Below are 21052 nucleotides of genomic sequence, written 5' to 3' on the forward strand. Positions count from 1 at the left end.
ACCCAGATTTTTGCTTTTTTTAAAGAAAAGGAGGGGCAAGTCAAAATCAATTTTGTATTAATCAATATTATGCCACACATGCTGTCGATTGAGGTGAACTTGTATTGAACCCAGTATATTGCTTTAAGGAGCTTTTTCTACCTGACCTAACCCATAAAATTAGTTAGCTGTCAGTGATGTTAAATAAATTTTCACTTAAATAAAACCAGGTAATTCAGATGTTACCACATGAAGCACGTGTAGTATAACATCACCTCATCTGGAAAATCATCATAGTACACGTTTTATATGGGTGCGTCCTGTTCCGCTGACCACATGCCCCTCTCTTACACTTCCCCTGACACTCTTTCTCATTTCTGACAGCAAAGTCATCTGTGGTGACAAGGAACACTTTTTTGACATGGGGTCACTAGAACACCCTACCCCAAGGGCATATCTGTATCAGACATGGCTGTCAGCAAGAGAGGCATCTGCTCTGTATCCTGCTTACCATATACACTGAACAATAAATAATAATAAAAAAAAAAAAAATAGATATGCAATAAATGTTTGAGGCTTGAATTTGCAAGTAGGTTAGCTCTTGTAAAGTGAATGTCTCAATAATTAGCATTCCGATATATTCTTCATCAGTTGTCTGGTGCATTTAGATAAATTCAAACATGTTGATGTCCTTACAGGAATAGTTCACCCAAAACTGAAAACTCTCTCATCATTTACTCACCCTCATGACATCCCACATGACTTTTTTTCATCTGTTGAACACAAATGAAGATTTTTAGAAGAATATTTCAGCTCTGTAGGTCCTTACAATGCAAGTGAATGGGTGCCAAAATTTTGAAGCTCCAAAGTCCACATAAGGGCAGCATAAAAGTAATCCAGACGACTCCAGTGGTTAAATCAGTATCTTCAGAAGCGATATGATAGGTGTGGGAGAAACAGATAAATATTTAAGTCTTTCCTCCCTGCTCAGTCAATCTTCACTTTCACTTTCACTTTTACATTCTCCTTCTGTTTTTTGTGATTCGCATTCTTCTTGCATATTGCCCCCTACTGGGCAGAGAGGAGAATTTATGATAAAAAATTACTTAAATATTTCTCTGTTTCTCACTCACACCTATAATATCGCTTCTGAACACATGGATTTAACCACTGGAGTCATATTAATTTATTTTATGCTCCCTTTATGTGAATTATGGAACTTTAAAATTTTGGCACACATTCACTTTCATTGTGAGGACCTAGAGAGCTGAAATATTCTTTTAAAAATATTCATTGGAGTTCTACAGGAAAGAATGTCATACACATCTGGGATGGCATGAAGGTGAGTAAATGATGTGAGAATTTTCAACTTGAGCATTAAGGCTCATTACAGCTGAGAGACACAACAGACTGATTAATTACACAAACACAAGGTGCTTACCTATTACCGGAGTTTCCACATTGGAGAGAAAATACTGTTCAAAATGTCGGAGGACATTGCGGTTCTATAGTGAAAGACTCTTGTGCACCAGCTACCGCAAAATAGGGAGGAATACCCCCACTTGGACAGCTATTTTTCCACTGAGAATATAGGATGAATTTCACCAAAATGACATTATCTTCAAAAAGCTGACTAACACACTACAGCATCATCAACAGGTGATTGCACATGCTCCATCTCTCTCTCTCTCTCTCTCTCTCTCTCTCTCTCTCTCTCTCTAACACACACACACACACACACACACACACACACACACTCATCCTTGTTTCTCCAATAACATGTTAGAAACAGCCCAAGCCTTGATACTAGTAGTTCTAAAGTGATGTTTTTTGAGAGGCTTGGACACATAATTTGTTTTGAACCAGAAACGGCAGATTCTGATCCGTGGCGTAAGAAAGTAGTTCCATGCACAAATGTGTTTTTTATGACCGTACTCAGTTTTTCCTACTTTTTTAAAATGTACTTGTTGATTGAACTGTTGTATATAAGCAATATCACACTCGCAATCATGCTATAGGTATATGAATATATATATACAACATTAAAACCACCTGCCTAATATCGTGTAGGTCCCCCTCGTGCCGCCAAAACAGCTCTGACCCGTCGAGGCATGGACTCCACAAGACCTCTGAAGGTGTCCTGTGGTATCTGGCACCAAGACATTAGCAGCAGATCATTTAAGTCTTGTAAGTTACGAGGTGGGTCCTCCATGGATCGGATTTGTTGGTCCAGCACATCCCATAGATGCTCAATCGGATTGAGATCTGGGGAATTTGGAGGCCATGTCAACACCTTGAACTCTTTGTCATGTTCCTCAAACCATTCCTGAACCATTTTTGCAGTGTGGCAGGGTGCATTATCCTGCTGAAAGAGGCCACTGCCATCAGGGAATACCGTTGCCATGAAGGGGTGTAGGTGGTCTGCAACAAACTTTAGGTAGGTGGTACGTGTCAAAGTAACATCCACATGAATGCCAGGACCCTAGGTTTCCCAGCAGAACATTCCCCAGTGCATCACACTTCCTCCACCAGCCTGCCTTCTTCCCATAGTGCATCCTGCTGCCTTCTTTACCCCAGGAAACACGCACCCGGCCATCCACGGTATATTGACTTTTTAAGGTATATAGATATATTTTTAAACGAGATATAGGATGAGACAATACCGTTTATATCGATATAGTTTGATGTTCCATTACATTACCGGTTTCTTCCATAAAGCCGTGCCATTTTGTGCATCTCTCCTCTCTCACACTCTCCACGCAACCCTGCACCCACTCACTCACAAGTTATCCTGCAACATGGAGAGAGACACAGCACTGTCACACTGCCGAAGAAGACCTGGTTAGTTAAAAGAAAAACAGTGGTTCAATTATTTGGAGATGGTTTGGATTTAAAAGATCAGATGAGCAGCAAAACAGCTGAGTGCTGTTTGACTGACAGGCAGCTTGTTTGTGTGTGGCACTTTACATGCACGTGTGCTCGGAGAACTCAAAATTCCACCAAAATGCCCATCTTGGTGAGGTGTTCATGTAAACACAGAGAGTTATGTTTAAAGTGAACGTAAACATTAGGGGAAAAGCGGATTTTTATCGAAATGTATGCCTTGTAAGTTTAAATGTAATCTAATATACCTGCTGCTGTCTAGTGTATCCTTAATATTAATCAATCAAACAATAACAAGTAAACATCAAAACCACTCACTGCTCTTTGCTGGATAACTTGCATAACTCTAATATTAAAATATTATTCATACAGGGAAGGCCAGAAGTAGTTTTATGTCAAATTAATTCTGAATGTTTAATTGAATACTTGATACTGTTAATTTTTTAAAAGCTGTTAAAAAGCATTATTTCTTCATTTGTATTTATTTTTTTTTTCTATAGTGTTTTTTATTTTTTATTTTATTTTTTTATTCATTGCTTTTCTTTTGTTATTTTATTACTGAATGTTTACTACTCTTGAATAATAACTTGAGAACTTAATTATTTTATAATTAACAAATTAGTTAGTGTTAGGCTATTATTTGTTGTGGTATTGAAGCTGGTATCAAAAATCATCACATTTCACTAAAGACTACTGAAATTTTGGTATTGTGATAAATGTATATATTGTGTATGGTAGATCTTGCTGCATTAACATGATGGAAAAGTAGATCTTATTCCATAGAAGTGTGAGCACCCCTGCTGTAAATGATGGTGATGGAGGCTTTTATTTATTTGACTACCGTGCGTACCGTGGTGTACCGTGGTAACTGACAGTAAGCATTTTTGGGTTAAAAATTACAAATAACAACATAGCTCTGTTCTCTGTGAATACAATCAGAGACAATGGTAACTTTAAGTGCATTAGCCGTGGAATCAGCTAACAAGCACATTCGGAAAGGCGATTTGCAAACATTCACAAAATATAAAGTGCGATACTTACATCTTCAGGATATAAAGCTGGAACACAAACAGTTGATACTGATCCATGCTTGAGAATCAAATTTTTGGAAAATCCTGCTTTATATTGACCCTCATTCACAAAGCAGTCAGGTGTAAAATGATTTGCACAAACATACACAAATTTTGGTATGGTTTGGGGCACATTTGCTTCAAAAACAAAACTTGTTCAGTGGCTCTGATGCCGGGAGTACATGAAGACTCTTATGTTCACTTTTACAGCCAAACAACAGAACACTTATGATGCTTACGAAGCTGAGACATTATTCTTCTCACTGTAGCTGCTCCAGCGTGGAAAAAAATGGCAGAATGTGTGTAGATCACTCAGTTTTACCAGACTCCACCCTATTATCTATGATAATAGGGTGGAGTCTGTCACCAGTCGTGTGTGAGGCCTGCTCTAATGTGATGTCACGTTAGAGCAGAAATGAAAACCAATCACTTTGAGACACTGTTTTAGATTAATAGAAATATAAGAAAGAGGAGTGGGTGGACTTTTAACGTTGTAGGGTGGTTGTGTACACACACTGCCGACTCACATTTATGTTCAAACACCATGTAAAACTGAATTTTGCATAATAGGTCCTTTTTAACTTACAACTGAACTTTTAGCTGACTTCATAGAAAATATAGAGATATATATCGTATATTGCCATTCAGCCTAAAAATACTGAGATATGATTTTTGGTCCATTTCACTCAGCCCTAATGCTCAGGTGCCCATTGTAGGCACATTTGGCGGTGGACAGGGGTCAGCATGGGCACTCTGCAGCAATTCAATTTGTGCTACAGTAGCTCTTCTGTGGGATTGGACCAGACGGGCTAGCCTTCGCTCCCCACTCACATCAATGAGCCTTGGGCGCCCATGACCCTGTCGCCGGTTCACCAGTTGTCCTTCCTTGGACCACTTTTGGTAGGTACAAACCACTGCGTACCGGGAACACCCCACAAGCCATGCCGTTTTGGAGATGCTCTGACCAAGTCTTCTAGCCATCACAATTTGGCCCTTGTCAAAGTTGCTCAGATCCTTATGCTTGCCCATTTTTCCTGCTTCCAACACATGAAATTCAAAAACTGACTGTTCACTTGCTGCCTAATATGGCCCACCCCTTGACAGGTGCCATTGTAACGAGATAATAAATGTTATTCACTTCACCTGTCAGTGGTTTTAATGTTGTGGCTAATCAGTGTGTATATATATATATATAAATATATTATATATGTCTTCAGAACCAATCTAAAACAGAATGATTTATGTTCAATAATATGAAAATAAACAATTAATTGTGATAAATTAAATTAATTAATCAGGACACCATGTATATTAGGGCTGTTACATGGTGTCCTGATTAATTAATAGAATTTATCGCAATTAATTGTTTATTTTCATATTATTGAACATAAATCAATCATTGGCCTACGGTTCACAGCAATCCATTTTGCAAGTGAATTTGTCAGTCAGTCAGAGATTTATTATAAGGGCTTGTCTAAGGACCTGTCAATATACACCTGCGTCAGACGGATGCTTTTGGAGCGTCTCACTTTGGTTGCGTCTTGAGATCCCTTCGTTCAGATTTGCGCTCCATCAAGCTGTGATTTGAACACAAGAACACATCCTTGTGTTGCGTTGGCTGCTGAAGGGTTGTTTTGTTCTCTGTTTAAGCTGTGCGTTGCCTATACAGCTGAAGTTTCATTTCCTGACCCCTGAAGAAAACAGGTAGTACTTCAAGCTTGAATGTCTCTGGAATCTTCCTTATTGGTCTGGGGACATGATTAATTGCATTAATTTTTTTAATGTGTTATTTTTAATCAAATTAATCGCATTGAATTAACATGTTAAATCAACAGCCCTAATATATATATATATATATATATATATATATATATATATATATATATATATATATATATACAGTGCTGGGTGGATTACTTGTGAATTGTAATCCAGTACTGATTACAATTACATGACAAAAATGCAATCAGTAATGTTGTAATCTTGTAGATTAAATTTTTTGGGGTAATCTAATTCAATTACTTTTGGATTACTTTCAACCTAATTCAATTTATTTTATGACACAGGCATTTGAGTAGGATGATCATTTTAACATAAAAGTTAAAAAAAAAAGAAGAAAATGTATTCCATTCTTTATTACTAACAAAAAGAGCCTCACAAAAACAGCTCATTATTAAATTTTTAAAGTGCATTAAACATAACATAAATTAAATAAACATTAAATATAGCAATAAGAGTGCAGTCATTAATCTTACAGTTCATACAAAATCTAGTTGTTTAAACACTGGACCTTAACACTTACTTAGTTTACTCATTTTAAACCATGACTTGCACTACTTATAAAGACTAAAATTGGCATTATATTCATGCTGTTTAGCCAGAGGGGAACTGGCCCCCACAGTGAGCCTGGCTTCCCCCAAGGTTATTTTTCTCCATTAACCTGTCACGTTCTGTCTCCCTCCTGTTTCTATGGACTCTTATTTTGAAGTTTCCCCCTGAACTCCATTTCCCATTGTGCACTGCCCTTATCAGCTCCATCTGTTCCTGATTACCCTCACCTGTCTTCAATTCCTTCATTTAGTCCCTTTGTGTATAAATACCCTTCAGTTTTGCTCTTTGTTTGTCAGTAGTTGTCTATGTAATAGTTGTGATGGTTTGTTTATCAACAGCAATGTTGCAAGGTCAAAACATTCTTCAAAACACTGAAACACTTTTAACCCTTACTCATAGTCCATCACCTATTCCAAAGCTGAGGTGCAAGATATTATCTTTTGAACAGCAAGAATATTCTAAAAGAGCAGAATATTTTAAAACAGCAGAGTCACACAAGGAACAATTGTGTCAAGTTTCATGCAGTGGACTCCACTGCAGCAGCAGTAGAGCAATGAGCTTTGTTCCATATTGCTGCACATTTTGCAGTTGAACTATTGTGCACCCTGCAGGCAGGACCCTTTAGTGATGGCATCCACTAGATCCTTTGAAGCAGTTAATTTCAATGTGTAAACTGCACAGTATTCGAGTAATTTAATTCTTGAAATTATTCATTCACAATGAAATTATTTCTATAGAACCAGTGGTTAAATGCTCTCTTCCAAAAACATTCGAAGACTTACCGTACATATATCAGCAGTGTGCTGATTTAGAATGAAAAATGTAAAAGATTGAAAAAAATAAAATGAGTAGGATGACAATAAATTATTAACAAATTACTGCCATTGCCTCGTTAATATGTAATCATGTAATCTATAAAAAAGTAACTGTAGTCCGAGTACGAGTATTTTAATCCAATTACAAGTACTTGATTTTGTAATCTGTTATGTAATACAGTAATCCAGATTACATGCAATCTGTTACTACTGTATATATACAGTTGAAGTCAGAAGTTTACATACACTTATGTTGAAGTCATTATAACATTTTTTAACCACTCCACAGATTTCATATTAGCAAACTATAGTTTTGGCAAGTCGTTTTGGACATCTACTTTGTGCATGACACAAGTAATTTTTTCAACAATTGTTTACAGACAGATTGTTTCATTTTTAATGGACTATATCAGAATTCCAGTGGGTCAGAAGTTTACATAAACTAAGTTAACTGTGCCTTTATGCAGCTTGGAAAATTCCAGATGTCAAGCCTTTAGGCAGTTAGCCAATTCGCTTCTGATAGGCTAATTGGAGTCAATTGGAGGTGTACCTGTGTATGTATTTTAAGGCCTACTTTCAAACTCAGTGCCTCTTTGCTTGACATCATGGGAAAATCAAAAGAAATCAGCCAAGACCTCACAAAAATTGTGGACCTCCACAAGTCTGGTTCATTCTTGGGAGCAATTTCCAAATGCCTGAAGGTACAACGTTCATCTGTACAAACAATATTACACAAGTATAAACACCATGGGACCACGCAGCCATCATACCGCTCAGGAAGGAGACACATTCTGTCTCCTAGTGATGAACATAGTTTGGTGCAAAAAGTACAAATCATTCCCAGAACAACAACAAAAGACCTGGTGAAGATGCTGGAGGAAACAGGTAGACAAGTATCTATATCCACAGTAAAACGAGTTCTATATCGACTTAACCTGAAAGGCTGCTCAGCAAGGAAGAAGCCACTGCTCCAAAACTGCCATACAAAAGCCAGACTACAACTTGCAAGTGCACATGGGGACAAAGATCTTACTTTTTGGAGAAATGTCCTCTGGTCTAATGAAACAAAAATGTAACTGTTTGGCCAAAATTACCATCCTTATGTTTGAAGGAAAAAGGGTGAGGCTTGCAAGCCGAAGGACACCATCCCATCCATGAAGTATGGGGGTGGCAGCATCATGTTGTGGGGGTGCTTTGCTGCAGGAGGGACTGGTGCACTTCACAAAATAGATGGCATCATGAAGAAGTAAAATTATGTAGATATATTGAAGCAACATCTCAAGACATCAGCCAGGAAGTTTAAGCTCGGTCACAAGTGGGTCTTCCAAATGGACAATGACCCCAAGCATACCTCCAAAGTTATGGCAAAATGGCTTAAGGACAACAAAGTCAAGGTATTGGAGTGGCCATCACAAAGCCCTGACCTGAATCCGATCTGAACTGAAAAAGCATGTGCGAGCAAGCAGGCCTACAAACCTGTTCTGTCTGGAGGAATGGGGCAAAATTCCAGCAATTTATTGTGAGAAGCTTGTGGAAGGCTACCCAAAACATTTGACTCAAGTAAAACAAATTAAAGGCAATGCTACCAAATACTAACAAAGTGTATGTAAACTTCTGACCCACTGAGAATGTGATGAAAGAAAAAAGCTGAAATAAATAATTTTCTCTACTATTATTCTGACATTTCATATTCTTAAAATAAAGTAGTGATCCTAACTGACCTAAGATAGGGAATGTTTTCTACGATTAAATGTCAGAAATTGTGAGTTTAAATGTATTTGGCTAAGGTGTATGTAAACTTTTGACTACAGTATAATCTCTTTATATATATATATATATATATTTTTTTCTTGTATTTATCTTTCATTGTGGATCTCTTAAAAAATTTGTTGTCTTCTGGTCAACAGATCAAATTCATGTTCCAAAAATTAAATGAAAATGATTTATTTGTTAGAACAATAAAATAGCTATTGTACCATTTTTTTTTTAATGCTGAAGTGTGTACATTTTTCTGTGTTAAAATACTTTCTCTTACCCCAGCTAAATATGCAAAGACAACTGTAAGTAAGCTAATAATTATCTATTAGTTAATTTTCTCAAAAACTGTAAACCCTGTCTCTGAGGCGCTACAAAAGTTCCTCTGTTTGTTTTGAGCAACTGTCAATACAGACACAATAACATTGACTCAACCAATGGTGTGAGTTGGGGGCAGAACTATCTGTTTGTTCGATCAACAGCAGAAGTGGACTTTTGAACGATTGAAAAAAACATTTGTTTTTGCAATTCCGTTCAGTGGCACAGAAATTACACACTTCCACTTTAAACTATAATTCCTAAGCAAAACAGTGATCTGATGACAAAATAAGGTGAGTAAATGGCAAAATATTGGTATCAGCCTTTAGCTTTTTGTTAAAATCGGTATCAGCCAAAAATATTCATATCATTACATCCCTTAACTTCACAAGAAAGACCATGCAGGCTGACCATTTTCACCAGCTAAGTTCTTCTGGTGAAGAACATGACAATTCTGGTCCACCAGTTAGACCAGAACCAGACCAACCAGCATAAACCAGTCTGGACCAGCATGAGAATTCATGCTGATCAAAGCTGGAACTTTCAGCAGGGGAACTATTGTATGATAAAACTAGTTCCAACCTCATCCACTGTCATCCTGCTGATGCAGTTTCTCTGTGTCGTAAGCATTTCTCAATCATTCTGTCAGCTGACAATCACATTGGTTTGTCATACATGACTTGGGTAACATAAAACACCAACAATAATGGACAGTCACTCTTTCGCAAACCACACACCCTGAAGCACCAAAAAAATCAATAATAATTGTTATTTTTTTTAAAAACATTTTATCTTTATTTCCACTGTCAACCAAGTTCTTACAGTATATAAAATACGCAAGACATTTCTGTGTGCTATATAAACTGTATGGACACTATAGTCACTATATTTAATTTTATATGAATGAAAACAAGGCTGTGAGGGTTAGACTTACAGTCTGATCAATGGGTGTACTGGTGTGTACCTTGGTACAATCGCTCATCCATCATAATGCTGTGAAATGTATTAAAGTTCATCGCAACTGAATGTGGATAAATGAACATGTTTTTTTATAGTTCTCTATAAGGTAGTCAAGTTTTTAAGTTTCATTACAATGCAGAGCGATAAAAAATATTTATGATGCAGCAGATTCATTCTCTCTCTCTCTCTCTCTCTCTCTCTCTCTCCCCCTCTCTCTCTCTTTCTCTGACGTAAAAGTGTATTATCTCATCTCTTTCTTTTACTCTCAGCCAGCAGGGCGACTCAGGACTATTTATGTGTTCCTTAAGTGATGGCCAATATAATGTAATTGCTGGACATCTAATTGAAAAATGGAGGCAGCCAAAGAGAGAGAAGGGGCAGAGGGAAGGGAGGGAAAACAAAGAAAGAGGGATAAAGAAAATGGAGGGATAAGGGAGAAATAGACTAATATAGAAAGATAGAGTATGTCAGAGACTAACATAAAGGTATGTGCGTGCACACACACTGCTCCACTGGCTGTATTTCTCTCAATAAGTCTCAGTGGCTCTAGATTAGATGAGTGGGCCTTTATCTCATCCCCTTTAGCAAAGCCAATAATTGCAGTGTGTGAGACATGCAGCACAACACAGTCCCAGCAGTGCTTGGCAGAGGAATGAGACAGGGCCAATTCCACAATACTCAGCTGTGGCCTCAGAGCAAAAAAATCTGACACCAGATCTATAAGATCTATTTAGTAGCTGAATGAGGCTGAAGTCCTGTGTACTTATTAAACGCTTTATAAATGACATTGAAGTGGCATGTTCGATTAGCTGTCAGCCAATCACAGCCCTTATTGTACACTAAGTTCCTCAAATCAGTTCAGTACATGCATAGAAAACAATATAAAGGTGCAGTCAGTAATCTGTCCCTCATTAAAAATGTTTTACCCCAAATTAAGACCATATGACAAGCTGAATACTCCTCATTTTCAGTAACCCCCCTGTTATTAGACACTTTCGATCTTGGAATAAATGAAAGGTGCACACAGTAATTTTTTGATAATTGCTAAACTTTTAAACAGAAAGAAAAAGTTATAGTAGAAAGGTATATATATATATATAGGTATAGGTATATATATATATATATATATATATATATATATATATATATATATATATATATATTATATAGATATAAAGAAGTTAAAATCATGCGCACACATAAAATGAAGACTCTTAAGCTAAAAAAAATGGTTACCTCAAGGATCTTTTTCTTGATCTAGACCACGGGTCGGCAACCTTTTTGACACTGAGTGCCATTTTGTATTTTCCTTGTCAATCGCTGTGCCGACGCCATTGCAACGTTTGATTCCACTTGTGAAAATGTTTCTATTTTGCATTTTTCTAATTTAATCATTCATTTTTTTTTATTACAAATGATATTATAAGCATAACAGTTTCAGTGAAAAAATAGTGCAAAACCTGATGATTCTGATATAATCATGATCCTGCATGTGAATTTTCACAGAGCATCTTGTGAAAGTGTTTTAATGAAAGAAAACCAGTCCTTTTGTACAATATGAGTTAACAGTTAATGGCTGGGTTTCCCAAAGCACCAAGTAGGACGTTAGTAGCACTTAAGTAGTACTTAATCTCTAAGGCACGTTTCCCAAAAGCATCGTTATCTAAGTAGTTCGTAAAAATGTTCATAAATTAACAAGAGCTTTGAACCGCTCTTAAGTCCATTAAGTGCAACTTAAACATATCTTTCTGGCATCTTTCACAGTTTATCAAAGACAAAGAGATATTTAAGAAATTGTATTAATATATTTTGATCATTGGAAAGCCATTGTAAACTATTTCAGAGGATTAAAAAAAGGGTTTAAAAAATCGCTATGAAATCAATAGGCAGACTCCGCAGTCTGCACATGCGACATGATAGGTCTAAATTACAAGACACGTGATACAGTATCACAATCAGAATCAGAACTGACTTTATTGCCAAGTAAGTTTTCACATACAAGGAATTTGCTTTTGTGTTTGATGCATACAATAACAATAAACAATAAACATAGTAAGATAAATAATAAACTATATTTAAGATACAATATATATAGAAAAAGTAAACTGACTGGTTTTAATAAAGGAGCTGTACAGTTGTGCAAAATATGTGCAGATGTGCAGGGATGTGCAAAATATGTGCAGAATATGAACCATAGAATGTGCAAATGTTCACTGTTCACAGTTCACAGAAAAGTTCACAGTATAACGTTATATTAGCCTTCTTTGATAAGCATAATTGTAATGGCAATAGAAAGACGACATGTTCTTATTAAACAGATTATTTAAGAAGACTTGAGTAATGTAATGTGACCATGTTTGTTAGTATTTCCGCATTATTTTCATGTTGAGAAGACAAACTCTGGACATATTTACCAAAGTGATCAGCACCTTTAGACTGGACTGCTCCCGTAACGAAGCACTTAAGTTCTACTTTATAACGAGCGGTCAACGTGCTGGCTTGGGAAACAGGCATTACTCCATCGTAAAATAACGAGCGACATTCGTTAAGATGATCGTTAAAGCTTAAGTTGCAACGTTATCGGGAAACCCAGCCAGTGTCACAAATGTGCTTATTTGATTACTGATCACGAAATTGTGTGGAATCTTAAATATTTCTTATATTATGTCATACATTTTTCAAAATCACGCAGAGGAGTAATTACTAGCCAACCCGATCTCATGAAAATTCGTACATAATTTATGAGTTGGCTATTTCGTATGGTCTTGCACAATGTTGTTTGCATAAACTCGTACGACTTCATCGCGTGCAAATTCCCGGATGTCTAATGCGGAAGTAAGCGCGAGTTCTGCGCGCGAGGCATTAAGGACATACTTATTAATATTATGCCCTTACCCAAACCCCTTATCTAAACTTAACCAATCAGTAGAGTGTGTAAACATGAAAGAAAGATGTTGTGTGTGACAGAAGGAAGTAATTGTCACGTATTATATGGAAATGATGTCCAGCAATGTCAATGGCTGTAGTGAAAGTCGTAGAAATTCAAACGAGTGCAGTCGCACGATATCATACGAATTAGCCAAATTTAGAAAGATCATATGAATTCTGAAAATTTTGCCGTGAGAGTGTGTTGTTACTAAGCAACAGCGAGAGAGGAGCTGTCTATTTTATTTATATGAAGTTTTTCGCACCTGCATTCCAATCTACATCTTGTAATCCTTCCTCATGTTCACGCAGTGTGTTTTTATCAGCTGAATGGGAGGCTAGACACTATTAAAGTGTGACAAGACTCACGCTGCACGTGCAAGCCATTTGCACATCACAAGATGATCAACTATTTAGCCCTTTTCAGTGAATCACACCTGCAAAATCCTAAAACTTTATTTCCAGGTTTAATTTATATTTTGAAAAAATTATATTTTGCCATGTGTGTTTTTTGGATCCCACGATGTGGGTTTATGTTTTCTCTTTTAATTGTTTAATGTAGTTTTGAATGTGACTATGGTTTAAGGAGGGTGAACCTATATGCTGGGTTGGAAATCTCAAGGATTAATAGTGGTGTTTTCCCTATTACATCATGTGTTGTTCTGAAAGCAAAAAGAAACAAATGAAACACGGAATGTAGGCTGTCATCTGCTCATCCTGACCGAAGCAAAATGGGCACGTTTACTCACACGATTAACCAAAAGTGAAGGGCTGTCGTTATTCGTGAATGGCTTGCACACGCTGCACAAGTCTGTTGTGTATACTGCAGTCTCGTCACATTTTTACTTTTTGTTTAGCCTCCCATTCAGCTCATAAAAACACGCTGTGTGATCATGAGGAAGGATTACATCAAGATGTAGATTGGAACGCAGGTGTGGAATTTCATATCAATAAAATAGTCTACTCTCTCCATGCCAGTGATTATTGGCACGCGTGCCATAGGTTGCTGACCCCTGATCAAGACAATACATTTTACTTTCATTGATATAACACAATTTGCCAGTGTAACAAGATTAAGGATGGGAAAGGAGGAGGCGGGAACTGGCTGAACAGTCAAAATAATGTTTAATGAAACAAAAAGACACAAACATAAACAAACACACGGCAGCTGCGTGTGGCTCTCTCTCTGTCGAACTGCCACATCTTGCTGCACTTATCCCTCTCCTCAGCTGATTAGCCCGACTGGGGGCCGATCACTCCTCCACCCTCTGGCGGATGACAGCCGCTCCTCCCCAGGCGGACCGAAGCAAGTCCTCCGACCCCTGGCGGTTGGAACGCCCCTCCACGTTCTGGTGGCCAGTAGGGATTCCCTCCGCCCCTGGCAGCGGCTCCACTGCTCCAGGCGTCTGGCAGTGAGCCCCTCCTCCCCTCGCGGACGGTGGCCGTTCCTCCACGTCCAGGTGGCCGGCAGCGACTCCTCCGTTCCCCGGCAGACAGTCGCAGCTGCTCCTTTGGGTGGATGGTAGTGACGAGGACAGCGCATCCCTCCTCCTTCCCGGGTTTCGGTACCAATGTAACAAGGTTAAGGATGGGAAAGGAGGAGGCGGGAACCAGCTGAACAGTCAAAATAATGTTTAATGAAACAAAAAGACACAAACATAAACGCACATGACAGCTGCGTGTGGCTCTCTCTCTATCGAACTGCCACATCCAGCTGCACTTATCCCTCTCTTCGGCTGATTAGCTCGATTGGGGGCCAGGCGTGCGTAGTCATTTTTTTATTAAATTTTCTTTGTGTACAGTATTTTCTGCAGAGTTCAGTGCGCTGTATGCAGAAAAAAATAAAGCCTGATCTCATGAAAATTACGATACAGAGGCAAAATGTTTGAAAAACTAATTACGTGCTTCATTACACTTTTTGTAATTACACATTACACGTCTGTGTTCCGCGACTGTTACCAGGTCCTTGAATAACGTATAACGTGCAGGTAAGGGCAGCCAGTGGAGTTTCTGGTGCCCCACTAGGGTAAGATGGTGCCCTCCTTGGGAGTTGGTGCCCTATGCAGACTGTGTAATACGTATGTGTTTAGTAAGCAGCGGTACTGCATGCAAGCACCATCTCGAAAAAGAAACAGGTACAAATACAAATCTATAGCAAAACCAATTCAGCTCCTGTATAACATTCCTCCACCTCTGTTGTAAACAACACTGCGCTTCTGTATTTTTCATATTTCACATGCCAGTCCTCAGGTGAACTAGCCAACGTGTTTTCGTCATGTGAAAGGTAGCTTGAACTCCAACCTCATGAACGTGCATGCCACAACTGGCTGGAAGCAAACATTTTTAGTAGTAAAAAGTTTTTAAATATTGATTATTATAAATATTGATATTCTTACACACTCTGTTTAGCTTAATTATTAATTAATCCACTGGATTTGTATGGATTACTTTAATGATGGCTATATGTGCTTTTTGGAGCTTTAAAATTTTGGCACCTATTCATTTGCATTTTATGGACCTATGTAGCTGAAATATTCTTCCAAAAATCTTTGTTTTCTGCTAAAAAAGAGAGTCATACACATCTGGGATGGCATGAGGGTGAGTAAATGATGAGAGAATTATAGTTTTTTTTAGGGCAACTATTCCTTTAATCAACACCTAAACCTAACAGATAGAGTCCTAAAAGCAAATGCGACATGAAAAGCAATTTTTTTTTGAAGAAACCACGTGATTTTGTATCACTATGACACTTTCGTCTCACGTGTCAGCTTGCTTGGATGGGCCCCAGCCTTGGTCTTCTGAATCCAAAGTCCAACACTCTATCATAGGGGTGTCCAAACTATGGCCCGCAGGCCATCTGCGGCTCTCAGACTGTTCTGATGCAGCCTGCGAGAGGTTTTAGAAACAGAACAGATTTTGGCCTGCTAATGAGAAATTTTATGAATTTAATATTCTGAACACTGAGTGTCACTGTCACGTGCAGCCACATTTCACAGCGCACTGCTCCACTATTGCGTTCTCTTAAGCTGCCACCAGCTTCATCCACTGGAAGAGTTCAGGAGGTTGGAATGAACAGATAAAGCACCAGGCAAAAAGAATGATGCATTTGTGAAAGGAATCAGGTTAGATACTTTGCTCATGTACTCATTCTTAATATAATGTCCTGGTACCACCATGCATCATGCAACTGAGAAGAGCTATCGTTTAATGAGCATGTACAAAGACGCGCAAGCCGAGCACACTTTCCAATAACGTCCTCTGTAGCACTGGGAAGTTTAATTCATTGTAGTGATTTGGTTCATTCTGATGTTTCATTGAAAGATGAAAAAATGATTGACGGACTTCCCAGCGCCATTTGAGAGTTAGAATATAAGAGAGAGTGTGAGAAACTCGTGCATTTCTCCCTGTACTGTACTGTCAACCAAGTTAAAGGCAAAAGTGCAATCATTTTGATCAAATTAAAATCTAAATTTGTATTTGTAACAGAACTAACAACAGAACAGAAACTATGATTGAATTATTAAAGAGTAATTCCTTGAATCACATCATAGCAGGAAAATATTCTGATTATTATGATGCGTCACACCCAAAACTGCTTAGCAGCTCTGCAGTGTCGCTGAATTTGCAGTGTCACTGAATGGACTTTAAAAAGTTAAAACACAAACTCCAAGGGCATTGAATGTAACAAGCTCTTACCCAGTATAATATTTTGTAAAATAATGTGACATTACTGCATTGTCAGAAATGAACTTTTCAATAAAGGGACCAATAATTGCCCACTGGATTTAATTTTCAGGGGCATTTTTTCTAAACATATAGAAATGTACCATGTTATACTTTTATTAAAAACATATGTATAATGCTACTCTTAAAGTAGAATTTTAAGGACTATATCAAATGATATAAATAAAAAAATACAGAATCCAGGGCATTTTTTGTGCCAACATTTTGAACTTTAGGGCATTTTTTTTCTCACTTTTGGGGGTATTATTAATACAAAATGTGATTCAAAATTGCATAATATTAAGCACAGAATATAAATATTATGCAATAGTGGCAATCTAGTTGCATCTAACCTTTTTTATTTTATTATATTTTAATTTATTTTTTTACGATGTGGCCCACGACACCTTATTTCTTTTTGCATCTGGCCCCCAGTAGAAGTTTGGACACCTTTCTATCAGGTGAGCTACGTGTAAGTGTATAAATGTAGGTGGGTCTGTAATACAAGCATTCAAATGTACCATTTTTTAATCAGTGTATCATTTTTTAAATAATGCGTTAGAGTAAAAGTATTTCGATGTCATAACATTGCATTGTGAAATAGAGTGAAAAATGAGTGTTTAAAAAGTCATAATCAGCTGTTGTACTCGTGATTTGTGTGAAATTGAATAAATCGCATAGTTGTTGTGGCACCTCTAGTGTTAATTTCACCAGGAAACAATGGCGAAACTTAGAACGCAGCACGTTAATCTCAGTTTGCAAAAAATTATTATAGTAACGTTATTCTGCAAGGCTAATCTCACTATTGCGTCTGGTACGCTCCTACTACCACACGGCTCACATGCCCAGTGTGAATACTCAAACATCTAAATATTTCTTGGCAGATATTTTCTCTGAATACAAGCGGCGTAAAAGTACAGCTTCTATCTTTAATGGGGAAATACCGAAATCTCCAAAACAGTAAGTCAAGTTTGCAAACATATTTCAAATTACCAGTAAAATCTGACAAGTGGTAATATAAATTGTGATTCTTTAGCTCAGATCTTGTCCAGCTAATGCGTATATGTGCTCTCAAATTAACAGACAGCAATGTCTGTATCTAAAAGTTGATTGGCTCTTTTACCTTTAAAGCGGGACTTCCTTTTGTACACCAGCCTTTTTGGGTTTTCCGGTTTCTCCCCGTTCTTTTTAAAACACGTGGTCCGTTTCGGGCTAAACAGTTTCTGATATTTTATTCACTTTATCTAAGTAATAACCTTGTAATCAAGTGCTTTCATTAGCAGAAAAAAACTAATGAACACATGCCCATTATTGGTTAAAATGGTGCAGGTCTAAACTACTAAAAACTGGTCAAGCATTCCACTTGAATAAATTCAGTTATACAACATCCAGCTTGTATCATTATTTGATCTAAATACAGTGCTCTGTTAGATGAATTGATACCTGACACACCATCATTTACCTCAGATAATACTGGTACAGCGCATTCATTTGTTATGTTGCTCCTGTTCGCTCTGTTTGAATGGAGCTAAATCTTTAAGATTGAAATTCTCTTCCACAAGACAAAAAGTCCTGCAAGGACTTTACTGCCTCTCGCTTGCTCGATCACACACAAACACACACATACAACCACACACACACGTACATATCTTAATTCAATAGAAGTGGAGCTCTTGCCCTCCTCTTGAGAGATCCCTGTGCTGGGAACACAAAGAAACTTCCCTAAAGGCAACAAGCAGTGTCCATGTGCTGCTTTTCAACACACTGTAGCATACCAGTGGGGTGTTTGAGCATATTCCAGTCAAACATGATGAACAAGCTTTTGTGCTTTGTGAATACAACTGACCCTGACCACTGTTAATGCTCTGTGTTAAAGGTTTCTACAAAGAGCTCTTACCAAAGATTTTTACTTTTTATTCACAATACAGGCAGGTGTCCTGTACATATTGGGTAACACTTTACATTAAAGTTCCTTTCGTTAAGAGTTAATGCATTATAAATCAAATTAAAATCATATAAATCAAATTAAGTTATAACAACATGAATAAAATGTTGACTTTCATGCAATACTTGCCATAATGCTATGTCATAATGCAGAAAAATGCATATTATTGTAGTGATATTGTCATTTTGCTTCATTACGCTTTGTGTTACTGTATTACTGTAATGTACTGACTCACTTCTGTTGTCACTCTGCGTGATGTCCCAAATTACCAAGTCCTAGTTACCTTAAATCCTCTGCAAAAACACTTTTCAGGTCAAGAATCACATAATAAAGCCTGATGGCCATTAAACCATACAGAACTTTATGTACAGGTTTTTAATGTTGATAATTCCTTAATACGTTCTTCATATGTGTCCACTTTACATTAAGGTACATTTCCATAGGTTACTAATATTGAATAAGTGTTATTAAGCATTTATAACATGTGAGGTAAAATGGCTCACTACTTGGCAGATTTTGTGTGAAAGTGAACCTTTATAATCATGTTGTTATAACCTGCATATTAATGATTAATAATGCTTATGCATTTTTTTTTAATCTCTCAATTTGGAATGCCCAATTCCCAATGTGCTTTTTAAGTCCTCGTGGTCACGTAGCGATTCGCCTCAGTCTGGGTTATCACGTGGCTTGTTGAGTGTGTTGCCACAGAGATATAGCGCATGTGGAGGCTTCACGCCATCCACCGCGGCAACTACGCTCAACTCACCACGCGCCTCACCGAGAACGAACCACATTATAGTGACCACGAGGAGGTTACCCCATGTGACTCTACCCTCCCTAGCATCCGGGCCAATTTGGTTGCTTAGGAGACCTGGCTGGAGTCACTCAGCATGCCCTGGGATTCGTATTAGTGAACTAGCAAACTCCAGGGGTGGTAGCCAGCGTCTTTTACCACTGAGCTACCCAGGCCCCAGTTAATGCTTATGCATTTATGAATGACTTTAAAAAAAACTTAAGAACACCTAATAAAGGGATAGTTCACCCAAAAATGAAAATTCTTTCATTATTTACTCACCCTCATGCCATCCCAGATGTGTGTGACTTTTTTCTTTAGCAAAACATAAACAAAGATTTTTAGAAGAATATTTCAGCTCTGTAGGTCCATGCAATGCAAGTGAATGGCAACCTGAACTCTGAAGGTCCAAATATCACATAAAGGCATCTTAAAAGTAATCCATAGGACTCCAGTGGTTAAATCAATGTCTTCTGAAGCGATCCAATCAGTTTAGGTAAGAACAAACCAAAATATAACAACTTTTTCACTATAAATATTGACTGCAGTCTCCTTGGTGATCATGATTTCAAGCTCGATTACACTTCCTTTTCATATGCTTCAAGCACTTGTAAATATAATCACGCTTTAAATCATGATCGTGCCTAGAGACGTTGATGGCAAGATTTACAGTGAAAAAAGGAGACATATTTTGGTCTGTTCTCACATAAAACCATTTGGATCGCTTCAGAAGACATTGATTAATACCCTGGAGTCATACAGATTACTTTTATGATGCCTTTATGCGATATTTCGACCTTCAGCCTTGTATGGACCTATAGAGCTGAGATATTATTCTAAAAATCTATATTTGTGTTCTGCAGAAGAAAACAAGTCATACACATCTGGGATGGCATGAGGTGGAGTAAATAATAAGAGAATTTTCATTTTTGTGAGAACTATTCCTTTAAACCTTAACAAAAGTCTCCATAATGTAAAGTGTTGCCAAAAGTTATATTATCATCATAACAATTTTAAGTGAAAAGTTTAATAAAAATAAATAAATAACATAAACTGTATTACATAATCATATTTCAGAATGTATATGTATGTCCTCCTTTTGCTGTCAACATTATCACACAGGAAATTGACATGTTAGTTTTTAATATGCCACCAATATTTCAACCCAATTTGCTGAATTCTAGACAAGCGCTTCCATGTGGCAAATGTTTATGCCCCAAAAATCCTCCTTTGACGTCATATCCTGGATACTGCAAAGGAGTAAGTGAAAGAAAGCTGTATTAATGTATATTAATTTAATATGCATATAAATGTAGTGCAATAATGTAATTACTACTCTAATGTTTCAGAAAATCTCATGTGCTCTGCCTTTCACCTCACATCCATTCATAAAGAACAAGTTCTTGCTCTTGCGCAGTCCATCAGAAAACTACTTTCAGCTCCAAATATTTATTTTCCATTTGACGTAATAACATTTCTTTGTTTTAAATTTAGCAAAATCTTTTAAACCTTTATAGGTTGCAATTATATTTTCAATAGCAGATTTTCAATGTGG

The sequence above is a fragment of the Myxocyprinus asiaticus genome, chromosome 8, assembly GCF_019703515.2.
Source record: "Myxocyprinus asiaticus isolate MX2 ecotype Aquarium Trade chromosome 8, UBuf_Myxa_2, whole genome shotgun sequence".
In the NCBI taxonomy this organism is placed as follows: Eukaryota; Metazoa; Chordata; class Actinopteri; order Cypriniformes; family Catostomidae; genus Myxocyprinus; species Myxocyprinus asiaticus.